This window comes from Myotis brandtii, unplaced genomic scaffold, assembly GCF_000412655.1.
Source record: "Myotis brandtii unplaced genomic scaffold, ASM41265v1 scaffold36, whole genome shotgun sequence".
NCBI classification, from domain to species: domain Eukaryota; kingdom Metazoa; phylum Chordata; class Mammalia; order Chiroptera; family Vespertilionidae; genus Myotis; species Myotis brandtii.
Genome location: NW_005363836.1, coordinates 1,899,034 through 1,917,396, shown reverse-complemented (window position 1 = coordinate 1,917,396; position 18,363 = coordinate 1,899,034). Strand labels below are relative to the sequence as shown.

Here is an 18,363-nt window from a genome sequence, read left to right as displayed (position 1 = left end):
GATTTAAAAGCTTTAGATAATTTACTCTCTGTGGAGAAAAAAAATCACATATCCTTTTTGGGTGTTTACCACTCTGTGAAAAATCTCTCATTTTCTCCTATTGTTCTCTCCTTTCATCTAAAATAACATTATGTAACTGGGAGTTGGGGAAAGTAATTATGCAAAAGATTCTATTTATTTTCACTTTAATGCTTTTAGAAGTTAAGAACAAGTATTGCCTTGGATTCAGGGAAGATGAAGTACATTCTCCTGTTTGTACAAAAATCATGTTGTTGTAGTTTTGATTTGCATTTCTCTAATAACTGGTGAAGTTGAGAATCCTTTCATGTACCTGTTGATGATTTGTATGTCTCCTTGGGAGAAGTGTCTGTTCAGGTCCTTTGCCTGTTTTTTAATTGGTTGGTTGGTTGGTTTGTTTGGTGTTGAGTTGTATGTATTATGAATATATTTTGGATATCAACCCCTTGTTGCAACTGTTGTTGGCAAATATCTTCTCCGAAATAGTTTGCTACCTCTTTTTTTGTTAGCAGTTTCTTTTGCTGTGCAAAAGCTTTTTAGTTTGATATGTTCCCATTCATTTATTTTTGCTTTTACTTTCCTTTGTTTTGGAGTCAAATTCATGAATTCTTCCCTAAGACCAAGGTTTATAAGTTTATTGCATATGTTTTCCTCCATGTAATGTATTGTTTCAAGTCTTACATTTAGGTCATTTATCCATTTTTAATTTCTGTATATGGGACAAACAATAATCTAGTTTCATTCTTTTGCATGTGGCTTTTCAGTTTTCTAAGCACCATTTATTGAAGAGGCTTTCTTTTCTCCATTGTATCTTAAGTATTCAAATGGATATCTTGGGTTTAAATGTTGACTTAGAAAATTTTGAGATGGTTTGTTATCGTATACTAGTATTTTGGAAATGTAAAAACCAACAACAATAACATAAACTGGGCCTAAATCTATAACATAGCATAAGAATTGCATAAAGCATCATATGAAGTTAAACATGAAAGATTTCTATTAACTTCAGTTCTTCTTCACAAGGAATTAAATCATTGATTTGTAATGTAGTATCATTGTCCTTACTTCTATTTTTGTCCATTGTTACTTCTATTTGTATACACTACTGGTTAGTCTTTGTTCAGTATATTTTGTTGTTGTTGTTGTTATATGTTTGATTTATTTATATTTTCTTACCTCTTACAGATAATGTTCAATCTCTCTATTTTTAAAATATATTTTCAGATTTCAGAGAGAAAGGGAGAGGGAGAGAGAAACATCAATGATAAGAGAGAATCATTGATTGGCTGCCTCCTGCACACCCCACACTGGGAATCAAACTGTGACCTCCTAGTTCATAGATTGATGCTCAACCACTAAGCATGCATTCTGGGCCAATTTCTCAATTTATAAATGTTCAAAGTTTAAATTTTAAGTTGTAGGTCTTGATTAGCCAAATTACACAATATTCAATTTATACGAGGGCCACAATGGGTTCTTAAACTGGACCGGAGGCCGGAACAAAAGCATGGATGGAGTGTTTGTGTGAACTAATATAAATTCAAAGTAAACATCATTACATAAAAGGGTACGGTCTTTTTTTTTTTTTTAGTTTTATTCATTTCAAATGGGCTGGATCCGGCCCGCGGGCCGTAGTTTGCCCACGGCTGCCATAGTCCATTCATTGAAAAAATAGATGAATATATCTGTGTGATACTTACATTTGTGTGATATACTCGAGTTATAGAATAGTGAATAAAAGCAAAGAGCTTAGTGCCAAAAGACATCTACATCTTAGCCAAACTCAGATATGTACCTGCCTCATGACTTGGGCAGATTACTTAACTACTCATTTTTAAAAGACCTATTTAATAGATATACTAAGAATATCTCCTTTTGGGTCGTTGTGGGAATTAAATGAGATAATGTATGGAAATTTCTTACTACAATTCTGGGAAAATAATAACTTCTCTATAAATATGAACTAATATTAATATTAAAACAATTTTTAAAAGCCAATTTATGGCTCTAACACAAGGAAGCTATAGTTGAAGTGAGAAAAATACCTGATGGATTTTTTTATTGTGGGAGGGAGAAGGAGGGTATTTCCAAAATGATTTTGAGTTGTAATTACTTTTTTTTTTACATTGCATAGAACTACATATTCATTTGATACTTTTTATATTACAGTGGTAAAAACTTTATTACCACAGAGCTTTACTCTTTGACCATATAAGCCCCAAGTTATAGGGATTCTTACTCCAGTATCAGAGAACTTTAAGATAATTTTTTCATTCCAACGATGTTTGCCTCAGGTGTTAAATTTGTGAATATTTTATAAAGTATTTTCTTTACAATCTCAATATCATATTTTCTATAGTTTCTTGGCTAAACAGAAACAACTGATTAAAAGGATTAAGCCAGGAAAAAATGGGGTTACAAAGACTTTTTTATTGTGACATGATTTTTCATGACATATTTATAATTATGTATTATCCAACCCAAAATTGAAATTATTGAATTAGATCTTTCTTTATATTAAAAATAATAATGAAAATTTCATAGTAAGAGAGTGGCAGCTAATTTGTACACACAATTACTGAAAAAAGTAGTAGTTTGAAATCTTTATGTTCTTTGGGGATTATTTTCAATCATTTTTATTTTGATAATGAGAGCTTGAGAGGTTTGCAAAAGAAAATTTTCTATAGTCATTATTTTTTCATTAACCACTTAATTTCTCTTTGCCATTCCAATACCTATTACTGAGAACATGAATGAAATCTGTCATTTAAATAAACCAGGTGCAGATGGATTTCAATTCTCCTCCTATTATACATTACAGTAGGCAAGTAGTTAAGCATTTTTACAAAAAGAAACATGAAAAATTGTAAATATTGTTTGCAAACTGTAATGAGCTTGCAATGAAATCTCCAGCAACACACAACATTCCAATTATCTCTAAAATTGTGCTAGAGTGTTATTATCATTGAAAGTGATATTCAAAAATCACATACAGCCTTCTCTGTGATTTCACACGTGAATGTAAATAGGATGGTGTCTACATATGAAAATGTACTTTCCTGAGACTGTACTAAGAGGCCAGTTACTGGACCATGGCCAGCAGATCTCTTAGAACTGCATTACATCTGTTCTTACTAATTAATCCACCTAGCAACGTTCACAGTCGTTGGGAAGATTGGCAACAAGGCATGTGATTGCTGTTTATTATCAAGTTTATAACACATGAAAAAACAAACAGTCTAAAATAAGTGTCAGATTCTTAGTAATAATTTTCAAAAATTACTTAAAATGTTCATATACATATCAGAAATTATGGCATTGGTAGAGTTGTGATTTTAGATGCCCAATTCTTCTCCTTAATATCATCAAACATTCATTCTTTCATGTAAGACTGATATCTGAGGTATTGCTTTATTTTGACTCTTTTTAATAAGATACAAATTATTTTAACATAAAATTTAATACTTTATACTTACCCTGTAGGCACTAGAAATTCAAAGATGAAAGTAATTATTCTTTGACTCTCAGAGAAGGAAATTTAAATATATTTCAATCAATTTAATAAATGTTTATTAAGCATCTACAATGTGACAGAATCTATTCTAGGTAATGAGGATTTCAAAGGGACAAATATTGATAAAAATATGTGAGAGTGGACAAAGAACAAAATGCGTAAATAATTCAGATAAGTTCTATGAAGGAATTTTTATCAAGGAAGGTGGAATGGTGAAACTTGTAAATACAATGATCACGGAAAAGATTTTCCCTAAAGTGACATTTAACCAAAGATTTAAAAGATGTACAGGAAGACATTCTGCAGATATCTGAAGGAAGAGTCCAGACATGTGGAACTGCAAATTATAGTCCTTAAGGCAGGGGAAGTCCAGAAAGCAAGGGGCTGGCTAGTGGGTCTAGAGCAGAGTAATATATGATATTGAAAAAGTAGTAAGATGAGGAGGGAAAGGCCATTGTTATCATTGGAATGACTTTACCTTTTTCTCTGGGTGTGATGGTCTTCTGGAGCTACCATAATGAACTATCACAGATTAGATCACTTAAACAACAGACATTTGGTTTTGTCATAGTTCTGCAGGCTGGAGATCCAAGATCAAACTATCATCAGGGTTGGTTTCTGGTGAGGCCTCTCTTCCTGACTTGCAGACAGCCTTCTTCTTGCTATGTCTTCACATGGCCTTTCCTCTGTGCAAAAAATGCAGTGGTTAGATGGGTTAATCACTCTCATTTCAAAAGGAAGACATCAGATCAAAGAAAAGGGTAATAGATCCCAAACAAATCCAAAACCTAGCAATACAAATTCTACTAGATCTTAATTTTTAAGAATGATCCTCTCTGGCTGGATGCTCTGCCCTCTGGGCCCACTGGGGTTGCAGTGTCTCCTCCATAGCCCCAGGCTTCTGCTCCATTTCCTTGGCTCTTTGAGAAGGCCCTGCACCATGGTTGTTTGCAAGGTTATCCTGGGACACTAAAACCCAGGATGTGGCCTCACCCTCTGAAATGGGTGGAAGCAGCCTTGTCCTCTGGGACTGGATGCTCTGGGCCTGTGGTGGGAGTGGCAGCCCTGGTAAACTCTGAAGCCACAGGTTCCCTTTTCTTGAAAGGTAAGGCAGATTGGTAGCTGAATAGCTCTATTGCTTCATCCTGGCTTCTGCTGAGATGGCTGATTAAATGCATAGGAAATGGATTTAGGGAGTGATGATCCAGTCCCATCCCTGGTTTTCTTTCCAGAACACACTTTCTCATTTTGACAATAGAGATAGGCTGAGAATTTTTCAAATCTTTAAGTTCTAGTATCTTTTTGCCTAACAATTCCTTCTGCATTTCATCTCTCTCCTCTTGTATTTTACTATAAGTCATAAGGAGAACCTAGCTGCACCTTCAACTCTTTGCTTAGAAACCTTCTTTGCTAAGTACCCAACTTCATAGCTTGCAAGTTCTACCTTTCACAAAACAATAGGTCACAATTCAGCCACGCTCTTGGCCACTTTATAACAAGGATAGCCTTTTCTCCAGTTTCCAATAGCATATTCTTCATTCTTATCTGACAGCTCATCAGAAGCACTCTTAATGCTCATATTTCTAAGAACATCCATTCATAATGATAAATGTACTCTAGAAGATAATAGAAGCTTTCTGTATAGCTCTTTTCTTTCTGAGCTCTCACAGGACTTGCCTTTAGCATCCACATTGTGATCAACAACACAATGCGGTACACAAGGGATGGAAAACTAGTGGAATGCTTTGAGCAGAATAGCAATGCGTCTGCTTTATTTTAGAAAAGTTACTCTGGCTTCTCTGTTGAGAATTGATAATAGAGGACAAGAATGGTAACAGAAAGAGCAGTTAGGAGTTTCTGAAGACAAAGTGAAAAAGTTCTGCTGACATTGGATGTGAAGTGTGAGAAAAAGGGAGAATCTAAGTATGACTTCAAGGATTTTGGTTTGAGCACATTGGAAGCACCAATCATCATTAATTATGATTTAAGGCTGATAGCATAGAACATTTGAGTGGGAATAATAAGAATTCTTGTTAGACTCATTAAGGTTGAGGTACTAGTATATGTCAGAACTCAAGTAGAGATATTGAGCAGGCAGTCCTATACAGGGTGTCCCCCCAAAATGTATACACACTTTTACAGCTGATTCTATCACATTTTAAAAATGAAATGTATTTTAATAAGTACTACCTTTATAAATATTAAAAGTGTGTATATATTTTTTGATCTATAATTTAGCAAAAAACTCTATGTCTATAATTCAGGGAAGATCTGTCATCCAGTGGTGTTTAAAACCATGCAATTTGATAGAATCACTAAAGGAATAATGTAGACAGAGAACAGGCCCAAAAATTCATTCCTCAGATTCTCTAACATCAGGAGGCCAGTGAGATAGGAAGGACCATCAGAGCTGACTGGGAAGTGAGGCCACTGAAGAAAAAAAAAAAGGAGAGTGTGATAACCTGGAAGTAAAATGGAGAAAGTGTTTAAAGGAGAAAAAATAAATAAAAGAAAATGGGGACTGAGAACTGGCCACAGGATGAAACAACATGAATCACTGTGGAGTAATAAGAGAGAAGGCAATATAGAGTTGTAGTGGTGCTGGAAGTTTAATTAAAATAAAATCAAGAGAGAAGTATATTGAGACAATTGGGAATGTAAGTATAGACTCTATTTTGAGGGATTTTACTCTAAAAGTGATGTGATATTTGAAGGGGAAAGAGTGATCAAGAGGTTTTGTGTTGCTTTATTCTGTTTCTGTTTTTTTGTGGGGTTTTTTTTTTAAGATTCCAGAAATTAGAGCACATGTTATATGAATTACCCAATAAATGTGAAATATTGGATGATGTAGGAGACAGCAGAATAATTGATATAATGAATCTCTTGAGCCATTGAAAGGAATGGGTTCCATGCCCAGTGGAGGGCTAGGCATGTACAGGAACAGAGGAACATGTCTGCTAAAAAGGAAGAAGGCAGTGCATAAGTTCATAAGCGCATAGAGAATTTCCATGTGGAGAGAAAACAAATGATTTTGAAAGTGGAATATGAGGATATGAATGGTGTGCCATGGGAATAAGGAACAGGCATAAAGAGAAGAGCAAACTAGGAGTTTTGAATCCCTACAATATTATCAGACATCCTCCCAATGTTGGAGAACACAAATCAATATAAGATCTTCCTCTCTACCCTCAAGAGGCCCACAGTGTGGTAAGGCAGACAAGTGAAGATATATATTTAATTATGCAGAGTAATAAATATCTTAATATAGTAGATTCAGCTGCTATATGCAACATATATAGTACATCAAGTCATGAAGGCATTCATGGGCAAGCTCACAAAATAGAAGGTCAAAAAGGATTATAGTGGCAGGTTGCCAATACTCTTCCCTAACGCTTTTAAGTTTTCTATATATAATGTGCTTCTCTTCTCTTCATAGTTTGTTTTATAAATCTCTAATATTTATTTATTTTTATGCTATATAGCCTTAGAGACAAGATCAGGTGTGAGTTGAAACACTTCACTTTGAATCCTAGGTTCCTAGTTAACAGGTAGGTGATCTAAGAAAGTCAATGATCTTGCCTCAGTGTCCCCATCATTATCATGGAAGTAGTGGTGTCTCTCATAAATACCTGATGGATGGAATCTTTAATAATGTGGAATCTTTAATAATCTTTAATACTGTGAAGGTGGAATCAGTCGCTCTGCTGTTAGGGTCAATTTGCATATTACCCTTTTATTATATAGGATTTCTACCCAGTGTCTTAGCTTTGTCACCTTTCCTTTTTATAATATTTTTCTTACTCGTTAGTAGGAGTTATTTTTATATTTACCGTTTGCATATTTAAAAAATATATTTTTATTGATTTCATAGAGGAAGGGAGAAGGAAAGAGAGATAGAAACACCAATGATGAGAGAGACTCATTGATCAACTGCTTTCTGCATGCCCCACACTGGAATAGAGCCTGCAACCTAGGCACATGCCCTGACTGGGAATTGAACCATGACCTCCTGGTTCATAGGTCAACACTCAACCACTGAGCCATGTTGGCCAGGCTACCCTTTGCATCTTTTATTTCTCATTTAAGATGATTCCTCCCCATGAAGTTTCTATTTCAGACTATTTTTTATCTTTTCAATTGCGTTTTATCTTTGGGCTAACTGTGGACACTCCCTTCTTCACTAAGTCTGATTCTACCCTCTAAATGGGCTGGAGTGAGTGACAATACAAAAAGCCACTCATGGGGGGAGGTAAGAGATCAACTGAAGGACTTGTATGCATGCATATAAACATAACCAATGGACGCAAGACACTGGAATGGGTGTGAGGGCATGTGCTGGGGGGTAAGAGAAGCTGGGGGAAGGTCAATTGGAAAAAAAAGGAGACATATGTACTACTATTTGTAATACTTTAAACAATAAAAAATAAAAATAAAAGCCACTCATATCTTCTGGGTTCTGGCTTCTCTGTGCTCTTGCTACCACCCAGCTGTGTTCTGTTTGCTTTATATGAAAAGAGGACACCTGGATCTGAAAGGGGACTATTGTGGCTCAGTATCCTTTAATGTCTGCCACCGATTGGCTGATGTTAAAGAAACATACTTTTTTTTAAAAAAATGACAAGAAATTATACTTAATGGGAAAAAAAATAGAGATTTTATACTTGAGCAAATTCTATAACTGGATACTATAACAATTAAAGTTAAATAAAAAAGCTCTATTTATTTTTTCTAAAAATATTCCATAAAGATGATGAATACAAATAGAAAATGTATGACATAGTTTATGGGGCAAGACCTAATCCTAGATGAGGAGTCAGCACCCACTGCACATTATTAAGAGGAAATAAAGACAAGTAAATAAGTTAGTGTCTTTTGTAAAAGTTGCTACCCCATGGTCCCTACCTTTAGGCTCCTAATTCGGTATATCAGGACCCTGTGTGAAAAGTCTTCTCTAGCACTCCAGGCTAAAGTGCTCCTCGATGCTTCCAGAACTTGATTGGTATCCCATTATTTTGTCTGGGAAATTGACTCCTTTTGTGATTCTCTTTGTACTTTCATGGCTCCTGGTTCCCTAGGAGATTAATGGGAAGTTGACATCTGCTTTTTTTTTTTTTTAAGGGAGAACACTGCCTTGTGCATGATAGGTATTTACCAACTTTCTGATGAATAAAATTAATGAAATATTTTTTTACACTGGAATCCATTTTGAAAAATTCTTTCAGCTAATTATGTGCTGTACTAAAAGCAAGCAACTCCATTTGAAAATATTATGCTAAGCAAATTAATTCAGTCAGAAAAAGCTAAGAACCATATGATTTCACTCATATGTGGGATATAAAGCTGAGATTCAGAGACACAGACAGACAAGAATATGGTGGTTACCAGAGGGAAGGAGATGGGGAGGGTGGTAGAGGGTTAAGTGGGCCAAATATATGGAGATGGAAGATGATTTAACTTTGGATGGTGGGTACACAAGGCAATATACAGATCATGTATCATAGAAATGTACACTTAAAACCTCTATGATCTTATTAACCAATGTTACCCCAATAAATTAAAAAAACAAGCAACTCAGTCACCCCAGGTTCTGCTACATCCAGATTGCTTGAATCTCTCTTTTGACTCTTAATCTCATTCCATTTTCTAGATCATTTAAACATGATAAAAAAGCTCCAACTCAGTATTGTTTTTGAATGAGTTGAAAAAACACAGTAACTTTATCATTGTCTTCAAAATAAAGGGAGGAATGTGTTTAATGGTAATGCTATACATTGGCAGAACATCTTCTCAAAAGCACCTGCAGACAAGGAGATGGGTAAATAATAAGACTCATTCTGCACTGTCTAAAGCAGGCCCAGGCTGTGCAATGGAGGAGGTAGAGCACACACAAAGAAGGCAGCCATACACTTAGAAGGAAAATCGTACTATTGTCCGTGGTGGCCAGGGTCAAGATATTGGATGGAAACTCAGGCTAACCAAATGTTTAGCAATCAGAATTTAGAACTGTATCGATGTGCAGTCAGGAAACCAAGGTTAGCATCAGCATTGCTACAAAAGCTAGATTTTTATGACCAAAAGTTGGCTTATCTGAGACCTGTGTGTGCACACAGAGAAACGCACCATTTCTCTGGGACTTACTGAGTCTTTTGAAATGATCCCCAATGGCTAGTTTGATCCAAATGATAGCTGTTCTTTCTGTCACAGTATACCATTAAATAAAGCACTGCTTCTTTCCTGAAGGATGTGAACTTTCAGTTTCCAAATAAGGTGGGGAAAGTATATCTTTTTAATGCCCCCTTGGTCTCAATCCATTGGCTTTATATTTGGTGGTACCAAACATCAAACATCATTTCCTTCCTGAAAATGAAGCCGACAAAAAGATAAATTAATGTTTTTTTTTTAATCGATGTTGTTGTATTTTTGCTTATATTCATTTTGTGTGATTGTTGGTTTTAAATAATTCAATGTTATTGTAACATCAATCATTATGTTGTGTCAAAAACATTTAATGTTTGATGTACAGACATTCTTTATTAAAACCATGTGATGATGTACTTGTGGAATTGCTGCATATCTCACTTATAATGGGTTGAGAGAAACAAGAAAAATGTAAAAGAGAATGGAAGAAGCAATGAATGAATAAGTCGTATGCATAAGCATTAAGCAAGTAATTAGAACAAAAGAAAGAGACTGAAAAATGATGAATGCTTTCAGTTCCTTTTATATGAGTTTCATTTTTTGTGAGAAACAAAAGTTAACCTGTGTGTTTTTTTAGTTTCTCTTAAAAGAATTGTTATTAATAATGACAGCTAATACTTACATAGCATTTACTTTACAAAACCGTTTCTTCTTTCAAGCATCACGTCCCTTTTCAGGTTCACAACACCGCATGAAATAAGGACCCTTTTAGTACACATTTTGTTTAAATTTCTAAGTTATTTTGAAATTTGAAAAATACAAATAACTGAAAAGATATCAACGTCATTATACCAATACACAAATTTAACCATTTGATAATATCAATTCACTTCACTTAAAAATGGAAATAATATTTGCAGCTAAACATTTACTTTCTATTTCCCTTTCTTGATTCCTTGTTCTGTCTGCTCTAAGTTACTATTTATGTGAATATAATATATGGTTGGCAATTCAGTTTGTCTGGATTAGGGTTCATGCATTGGAATACTTTATGAACATCCCAGGTTTTCCTAATGTGCATCCAATTTTGAGAACCACTACTTTTATCTAGGACACTGCTTCTCAAATTTTAATATGCATATAGTATATTACCTAGAGATCTCGTTAAATTGCAGCTTTTGATTTAGTGGATCTGGGTGCACCTGAGATGTGCATTTGTAACAAGCTCTCAGGTGATAGAGGACCACACTTTAAAGTAACAAGGCTCTGGGGTATGTAAATACTTAGAAATGAAACTGTAAAGATATATGTGCATCTTCAGTTTGATTTGCTATTTTCAAATTGTTCACATATTTATATTGTTTTCATTATCATATGACATTCCATTTTCTAACACCCTCATTACCTAAGTATTATATTATTTTTAAAGTTTTACCTTATGGAATTGAAATTGTGTTCTTTGAATTTAATTTTTTCTATTAATGAAGTTTCACTACTTAAATAGTCATCACATTTTCCTCTTTTATGAATTCCTTCATCCATTTTTAATAACACGTTCTTTTTCTTTTTTTTTTTAAAACTTATTGAAATTATTTACATATTCAGAATACTAATCTTTTTTTGTGTGTGTAAATTCATTATAAATATGTCCTATAAAGCTGCCACTTCACTTACATTTATTTATGAAGTCATATATTTATACCACATATAAATATGTCATGTATATGTTTATACATGTAAACATATATTTGGCATGTTTTACATATACATATATGTATACATATATTTACATGTACACATTTTTAAGTTTAAGATGGATACCTTTATTGATTTTTTTCATTATGGTGTGTGTTTTATGTCTTACTCCTTCCCAACTTCAATATAATAAAGTTACTTTATATTTTTTAAACATTTAAATATTTTACTTTTAATATTGAGGCTTTTAATATATGTCCAGCTTATTTATATGCATGATGTGAGGTCAGGATCCACTTTTGTATTTTTCCTAAGGTAGTTGAATTTCTTAATACCACTGATTGAATTATACATTCCTTTCCCTTAATTTGTAGCAATTAATTATCTAAACCTCTGAGTGAGTTTGTTCTGGGCATTTTATGTGTTTTGTATGAATCAGTTTCATTCTGGTATGTATTTTTCCACCAGAGTTTTATAATTTTTAAGAGTGTGAAAGAATTAATTTATCTTTCTTTTTTCTCTTAGTCAAGGTGGTTGTGGCTAATCTTTGTCCTCTACCCTTCAATATTAATACCAGGTTAACCTTGCTGAACTCTGTGATTACAAATGGAAGTTTTAATGTAATTTAAAATTCTTGGATGTATTGAGGAAAAATTAAGATATTTTTATTGTATGCTAGCTAAAGTCTCACCATTATTATCAGTTTCAATAATATGTAACTTCTCCTGAATATTCTGCAAAGACAATTGTATTATATTAGAGGCTCAGTGTACAAAATTTGTGCACTGGGGGGGTGGCGTCCCTCAGCTCTGATTGTGAGAGGGTGCAGGCCAGGTTGAGGGACCCCACCAGTGCATTATCAGAGCCGGGGAGGAATGCAGGAGGTTTGCCAACTGGGGAGGGACCATGGGAGGCTCCAGGGCGTGTCTGGCCCATCTCACTTAGTCCCAATCAGCTGGACCCCAGCAGCAAGCTAATCTATTGGTCAGAGCATCTGCCCCCTGGTGGTTAGTGCACATCATAGTGACTGGTCGACTGTCTGCCCCCTGGTGGTCAGTGTACGTCATAGTGAGCTGTTGAGTGGCCTTAGCATATCATTAGCATATTACACTTTGATTGGTTGAATGGCCAACCAGACGACTGGACACTTAGCATATTAGGCTTTTATTATATAGGAATAGAGGCCCGGTGCATGAAATTCATGCATTGGGGGTCCCTCAGCCCGCCTTGTACCCTCTACAATCCAGGACCCCTCGGGGGATGTCCGACTGCCTCTTGCAATCCGGGTCCACTGGCTCCTAACCGCTCGCCTGCCTTCCTACCTGATTGCTCCTAACCACCTCTGCCTGCCTACCTGATCTCCCCTAATTACTCCCCTGCTGGCCTGATTGCTCCTATTTTCCTCTGCATCACCCCGCACCCAGGACCCAGGATTACCTCCTCCGGCCGGTTGCAGGCATCCAAGACCCAGGCCGGCTTCACCCGGGCTGGCCACAGGTGCAGGGGACTGTGGGTGGGTGACTTTGCCCAGGCCGTAGATGCAGGCACCCGGGACTGAGGGGCAGGTGGCTTGTCCCTCTCCTGGGCTTCATGTGCAGGCGCTGGTGCCTGGGACCACTGGACAGGCGGCTTGTCCCTCTCCTGGGCCACAGGCGCAGGCACAGCCATTGGCTCCTGGGACTGGGGGATAGGCAGCTTGTCCCTCTCCTGGGCTGCAGCCTGGATGGTCCCCTTTCCTCTCTCGTGAGCTCATTTGTGCCTGGCTGGTCCCCATTCCTCTCTTGTGAGCTCATTTGTGCCTGGCTGGTCCCCATTCCTCTCTCCCCAGTATTGAGTGTCTGAGCCATTAAGGTGTGATGGCGTGATGGTGTGATGACTATTTGCATATTAGCTCTTTATTATATAGGATACTAGAGGCCTGGTGCATGGATTCATGCACTTGTGCATCCCTTGGCCTGGCTTGCGGGGATTGGGCCGAAACTGGCTCTCTGACATTCCTTGGATTGCGAGAGGACACAGTCCAGGCCTAGGGACCCCACCAGTACATGATGCACTGGGCCTCTAGTGTGCATATATAAGATCTTTGGTTAATCTCTTCCCACCCTTCCTCCTCTCCCCTTCCCTCTGAGATTCATCAGTCTATTCCTTGTTTCCATGCCTGTGGTTTCTGCTCCTGCATTGTCTGTCCCCTGGTGGTCAGTGTGCATCATAGCTACTGGTCTGCCGGTTGGCCAGTCGCTTAGGCTTTTATGTATATATAGATGATCAATAACTGTTTTAGATATTTTTTCCCAATACTTACATTTTTAACTTATTTCCTAACTTATTGAATTGCTTAGGAAGTTCAGGACAGTGTAAAATAGAAGTAGTGAAAATGGACATGGACTTTCTAACCTTGTTTCCATTTTTATGAAATATATCCAGCACTTCATAATTAAAGATAATGATAATTGTGAATTATTGGTAGATCATTTTAGTCACATTATGAAAAAAACTTTCTGTCCCTAGTTTGCAACTTTTTTGTTATAAATTTAGTGTTTTTTTCTTATGTGATGCTTTATTTAAATCTATTGACATGATCATTTCTCCTTCAATTATTTCTGTGGAGTACTAAGTTGATAAATTGTTAATATCCCCAGTCTTAGAATAAGGCATGATTTTTAATATACATTGCTGGATTCACTTGATAGATTCAGTATTATAATTACAATTTTTCTTTGTGCATAAGTGAAATTACTTTTCTTGGACAGTCCTTGTCCATATTTAATGTCATATTATATTGGTTTCATAAAATGAATTGGTGAGGTTTTTCTCTTTTTATTTTTAGGAAATGATTTATACCAATTATTTCTTTACATTCTGCTTTATAAATCTACTTTTGAGTGGGTTATAAAACAGATTTTTCCCTTAAATATTGGTAGATCTCTTCTATAAAACTGTTTGTGTGTATTATTTACTGTTTTAAAAAACACTTTTCTAATTCATTTCAGAGAAAGGAAGGGAGAGGGAGAAGGAGAGAGAAACATCAATGATGAGAGTAATTGATCAGCTGCACAACCCTCACTGGGGGATCGAGCCTGCAATCCAGGCATGTGCCTCACCTCCCTGTTCATAGTGCGATGCTCAACCACTGAGTCTTGCCAGTCAGGCTACTTTTTGCTAATAGAGACCAGTTCTCTATCTTGTATTTCTGTCATCTTCCAAATATGATTTTCAGTTTTGAAGGTTACGTGCATAGCTGTAAAGGGGGAAATAAAATGGAGGACCATGAAAGAAAGTTTTTGTGGGCCAAGCATAGAAGTTACACGCATCATATCTGCTCAGATTCCATTTTTTAAAATTCTGTCATAAGTAACTGCAAAATATTCTGGGAAACACAATCTAATTGTATGTCAAGAAGAGAAAATGAATTTGGTGATCAATTAGCACCCTTGCTGTACCCAGAAAGGAACAGTTTATATATCTTTACTACAAAAGTTTTTCTTCTCCTGTGAATTTTATTTAATTCCACCTTTTTTTAAAGTACCATTCAGCATCAAGCATACAACTCAGTTTTGTAAGGGACCATTGAGTGTTACATCTCTCAGCCTGATAGGAACTATTTGATGTTGCAATCACAGCACAGTTGTGCTGACTCCCTACAAAAAGCACAATGTTATATACATAATAATTCCTCTCATCAGCTGGTGACTGCTGTCATTTGGTACACGTTTTCTTCAATAAAATAACTGGCTGGCAAAATAAACCATAGTCACTGCTGTTTTTATAATATTTTTAAGGGGCAGGTGGTCATCCAGTCTCTGAAGATTAAAAGCAACTCAGAGATAAATGTGGAACAAAAGAGAAACCAGGGCAGAAAGTGTGTGAGTTTAGGTGTTTGGTGAAACAGGATGAGAAGAGCTCTAACGTTACTCATCAACTGAGAAACATATTTCCATCTGCTTATACTAACACATTGATCTGGATGCATTCACTGTGGCTGGTATAATGCACACAAACTCAAAAATGTGCTTAGGTATAAATACTTGATGCAATATTCATATGTTTGGAAAGGCAAATATAAAATTGGCCAATGCAATATTCAAATAGCAGAGAATCATCTCTTTTTCTCCCCTAAAATAATAATCAAATATTTTTTTTCCACTCCACAAATTCAATAGAACTTATTTGGACCTATTATATCTCAGCACTTGGAGGAAATATAGGAAATAACCATTTACCCAGACCCTTTATTATGTTCATTTGTTTTACTCTGATTTGCTTCATCATATAACCATATACCATGCAGCAAATAGTAAAGAACCAAACATTTGAAAAATCCTAAGAGTACATTTGACCCAAGCACCCAACTCAAAATAGAAATCCCTTCCCTAATCCTACTCGTCTTCAATATTCTCTGAGAAGGGTTTGATGACAGGGAGCTTATATTCTTATTAGAGACCCGATGCACGAAATTCATGCAAGGGGCATGGCCCTTGCAGCCCTGGCTAGCCCTGACAGCCCTGGCTGCCTCAGTCGGCCCTCGCAGTCCCTCGCAGCCTCAGCCGGCCCTTACAGCTTCTCGCAGCCTCGGCTTCATCCAAAAGGTCGTCCAGGAGGACGTCCGGAAGGTCGTTTGGCTGTCTGGTCTAATTAGCATATTATGCCTTAATTATTTTGTAGATAAAATAATCTCTTTCGTTGTGAGGGCACTTCTTGTTAGGATAATTTATTATAATGACCAGAAATCTACCATTATTCTGCCCACCAGAGCAACTAAGAATAAATGCACAAATCAATCCAAAATTTTCTCTTTCTTATATTTCTTATCTTTAGGTAAATATGTAACTACCTCAGCTGTGTCTATACATGGTATTGTGCCTGGGCACTTGACTCTTCTGATTGACCACTAAATTGTAAAGTAACATATCAGTGTTCCATTCTTAAACTCTAGTGATTATGACTGAACACATGACCCCTGGTATGGTTTTATCAATAAGCATGTCTCTAAGAATTTCATCCAAGTTGTTTAACAATGAAGAAACCAGGAGGCAAAGCACAGATTCCTATGGTACATCTCTAACATTCTCACTTCATACTGACATGAATCCACCTGCCAACATTAGTTGTAGTTGCTTAACAAGACAGGATTCTTCCTGGCTGTGTGAGTTCCTCATCCCCATGTCTCCATTCTGTTGTTTGAACTATCATTAACAACTGTCAATAACTCCTGAGGTTTTTATAAACTCCATATGTTCATAGAATTCATTTATCTACTATATTAGTTAACCTATCCAAAAAGTAAATTTAGTTATTTTGACATGGCTACACCTAGCCCTTCATTTCTCTCAACACTCAACCCAAAAATTTAGATATATTTTCTACCCTTCCACTATAGTAGTAGCTGTGATAAAAGAATAAATAATAATAGTTAAGGATAAGCAAAAATATATAACAAAAAAATAGCTAATTTTTATTGTGTAGATTATTTGAGTGTTCCAACTTTCAGAAAGAGGAGAGGATTTAGCTTGTTTAGGGAGGTTTTGCCAAGGGATGAGACTGGAGTGTTTAAAACAAGAAAGTTCAGCAGGTAGGAGATGTAGTGATAGAACATGTGCCCAAGGGAATATATTTCTCAGTCTTAACTGCATTTTCAAGTAAATGAATATTTCTTGTTTAATAACTAGAGGCCTGGTGCACGAAATCTGTGCACTCAGGGGGGTCCTTCAGCCCGGCCTGCACCCTCTCACAGTCCGGAGCCCTCGGGGGATGTCTGACTGCCGGTCTAGGCCCACTGGAGGAGCAGGCCTAAGCCGGCAGTTGGACATCCTTAGTGCCACCATGGAGGCAGGAGAGGCTCCCGCCACCACCGCTGCTACGCTAGCCAGCCATGAGCCCGGCTTCTGGCTGAGAAGCACTCCCCCTGTGGGAATGCATTGACCACCAGGGGGCAGTTCCTGCATTGAGCATCTGCCCCCTGGTGGTCAGTGCGCATCATAGTGACTGGTTCAGTCAACTGCTGTCTGCCCCCTGGTGGTCAGTGCACATCATAGTGAGTGGTTGAGTGGCCTTAGCATATCATTAACATATTATGCTTTGATTGGCTAAATGGCCGACCGGACACTTGGCATATTAGGCTTTTATTATATAGGATACCCAAGGATTAGTTTACTCACAAAGTATTGTGTGTGTTTTTTTTAATTCAGAAGGGAGAAATTGTAAAATATTTGTTTCTCAGAATATGAAGAAGAATATGACTTTTCATTGAATGTGTTAAAGACTAACTTTTCAAATAAGGAAAATTTAGAACTGATGAAAACCTTCTTATTCAACACTTTCTGAGCACTTACTGTGTACTAAGTATGATTCTGCAAAGTAATCAGGGATTAACAGAAAATAGTTCCTGCATTTATGCGAGTTCTCTAGAAATGTGCAGAAAAATTAATTTGTTCATATCTTGAAAGTGAATAGAAGGAATAATTTTAGCTGTTTCCAGCTAAATTAGTTCATTCAACTGTTGCAACCGCAGTGGTGAATACATGGTCTACAGATGAGTCCCGATGTTTCCCAACTCTGTGCCTCTACTTGGAATGCACTTCTCTGTTCAGATAGTTACAACATGTTATTCCAAAGTGAATCTTTGCATCTCCATCACCATGCATTTACCTTCATCTAGGTGATTTCCCTTTAGAATTAATATTTCATATATTTGTCTCTTTTATAACTTCATGTAATTGTAATTGTAATTCACTTCAATCTTTGCTTTCTCCCATTATATATAAACTAGAGGCCCGGTGCACAAAAATTTGTGCACTCTGGGGGGAGGGGGGGTCCCTCAGCCCGGCCTGTGCCCTCTCGCAGTCTGGGACCCCTCGGGAGATAACGACCTGCTGGCTTAGGCCTGCTCCCGGGTGGCAGAGGGCAGGCCCAATCCCTAAGTGCAGCCCCTGGTCAGGCTCAGAGCAGGGCCGATTGGGGAGTTGGGGCGCCGCCCCGTCATGCACAGAGCAGGGCAGATC

General features: G+C 36.9%; 1 protein-coding gene and 1 long non-coding RNA gene across 2 annotated transcripts in view; both read left to right on the top strand.

The window, feature by feature from the left end:
* NEGR1 (neuronal growth regulator 1) overlaps positions 1 to 18,363 on the top strand; it is an 893,286-nt gene that overhangs the window by 445,293 nt on the left and 429,630 nt on the right. The gene's annotated exons all lie outside the window — the stretch shown is intronic.
* On the top strand, positions 355 to 9,068 carry LOC106727085. The gene is made up of 3 exons (XR_001363239.1): positions 355 to 365; positions 2,607 to 2,608; positions 8,944 to 9,068. It is a non-coding gene; the product is annotated as an uncharacterized LOC106727085 (long non-coding RNA).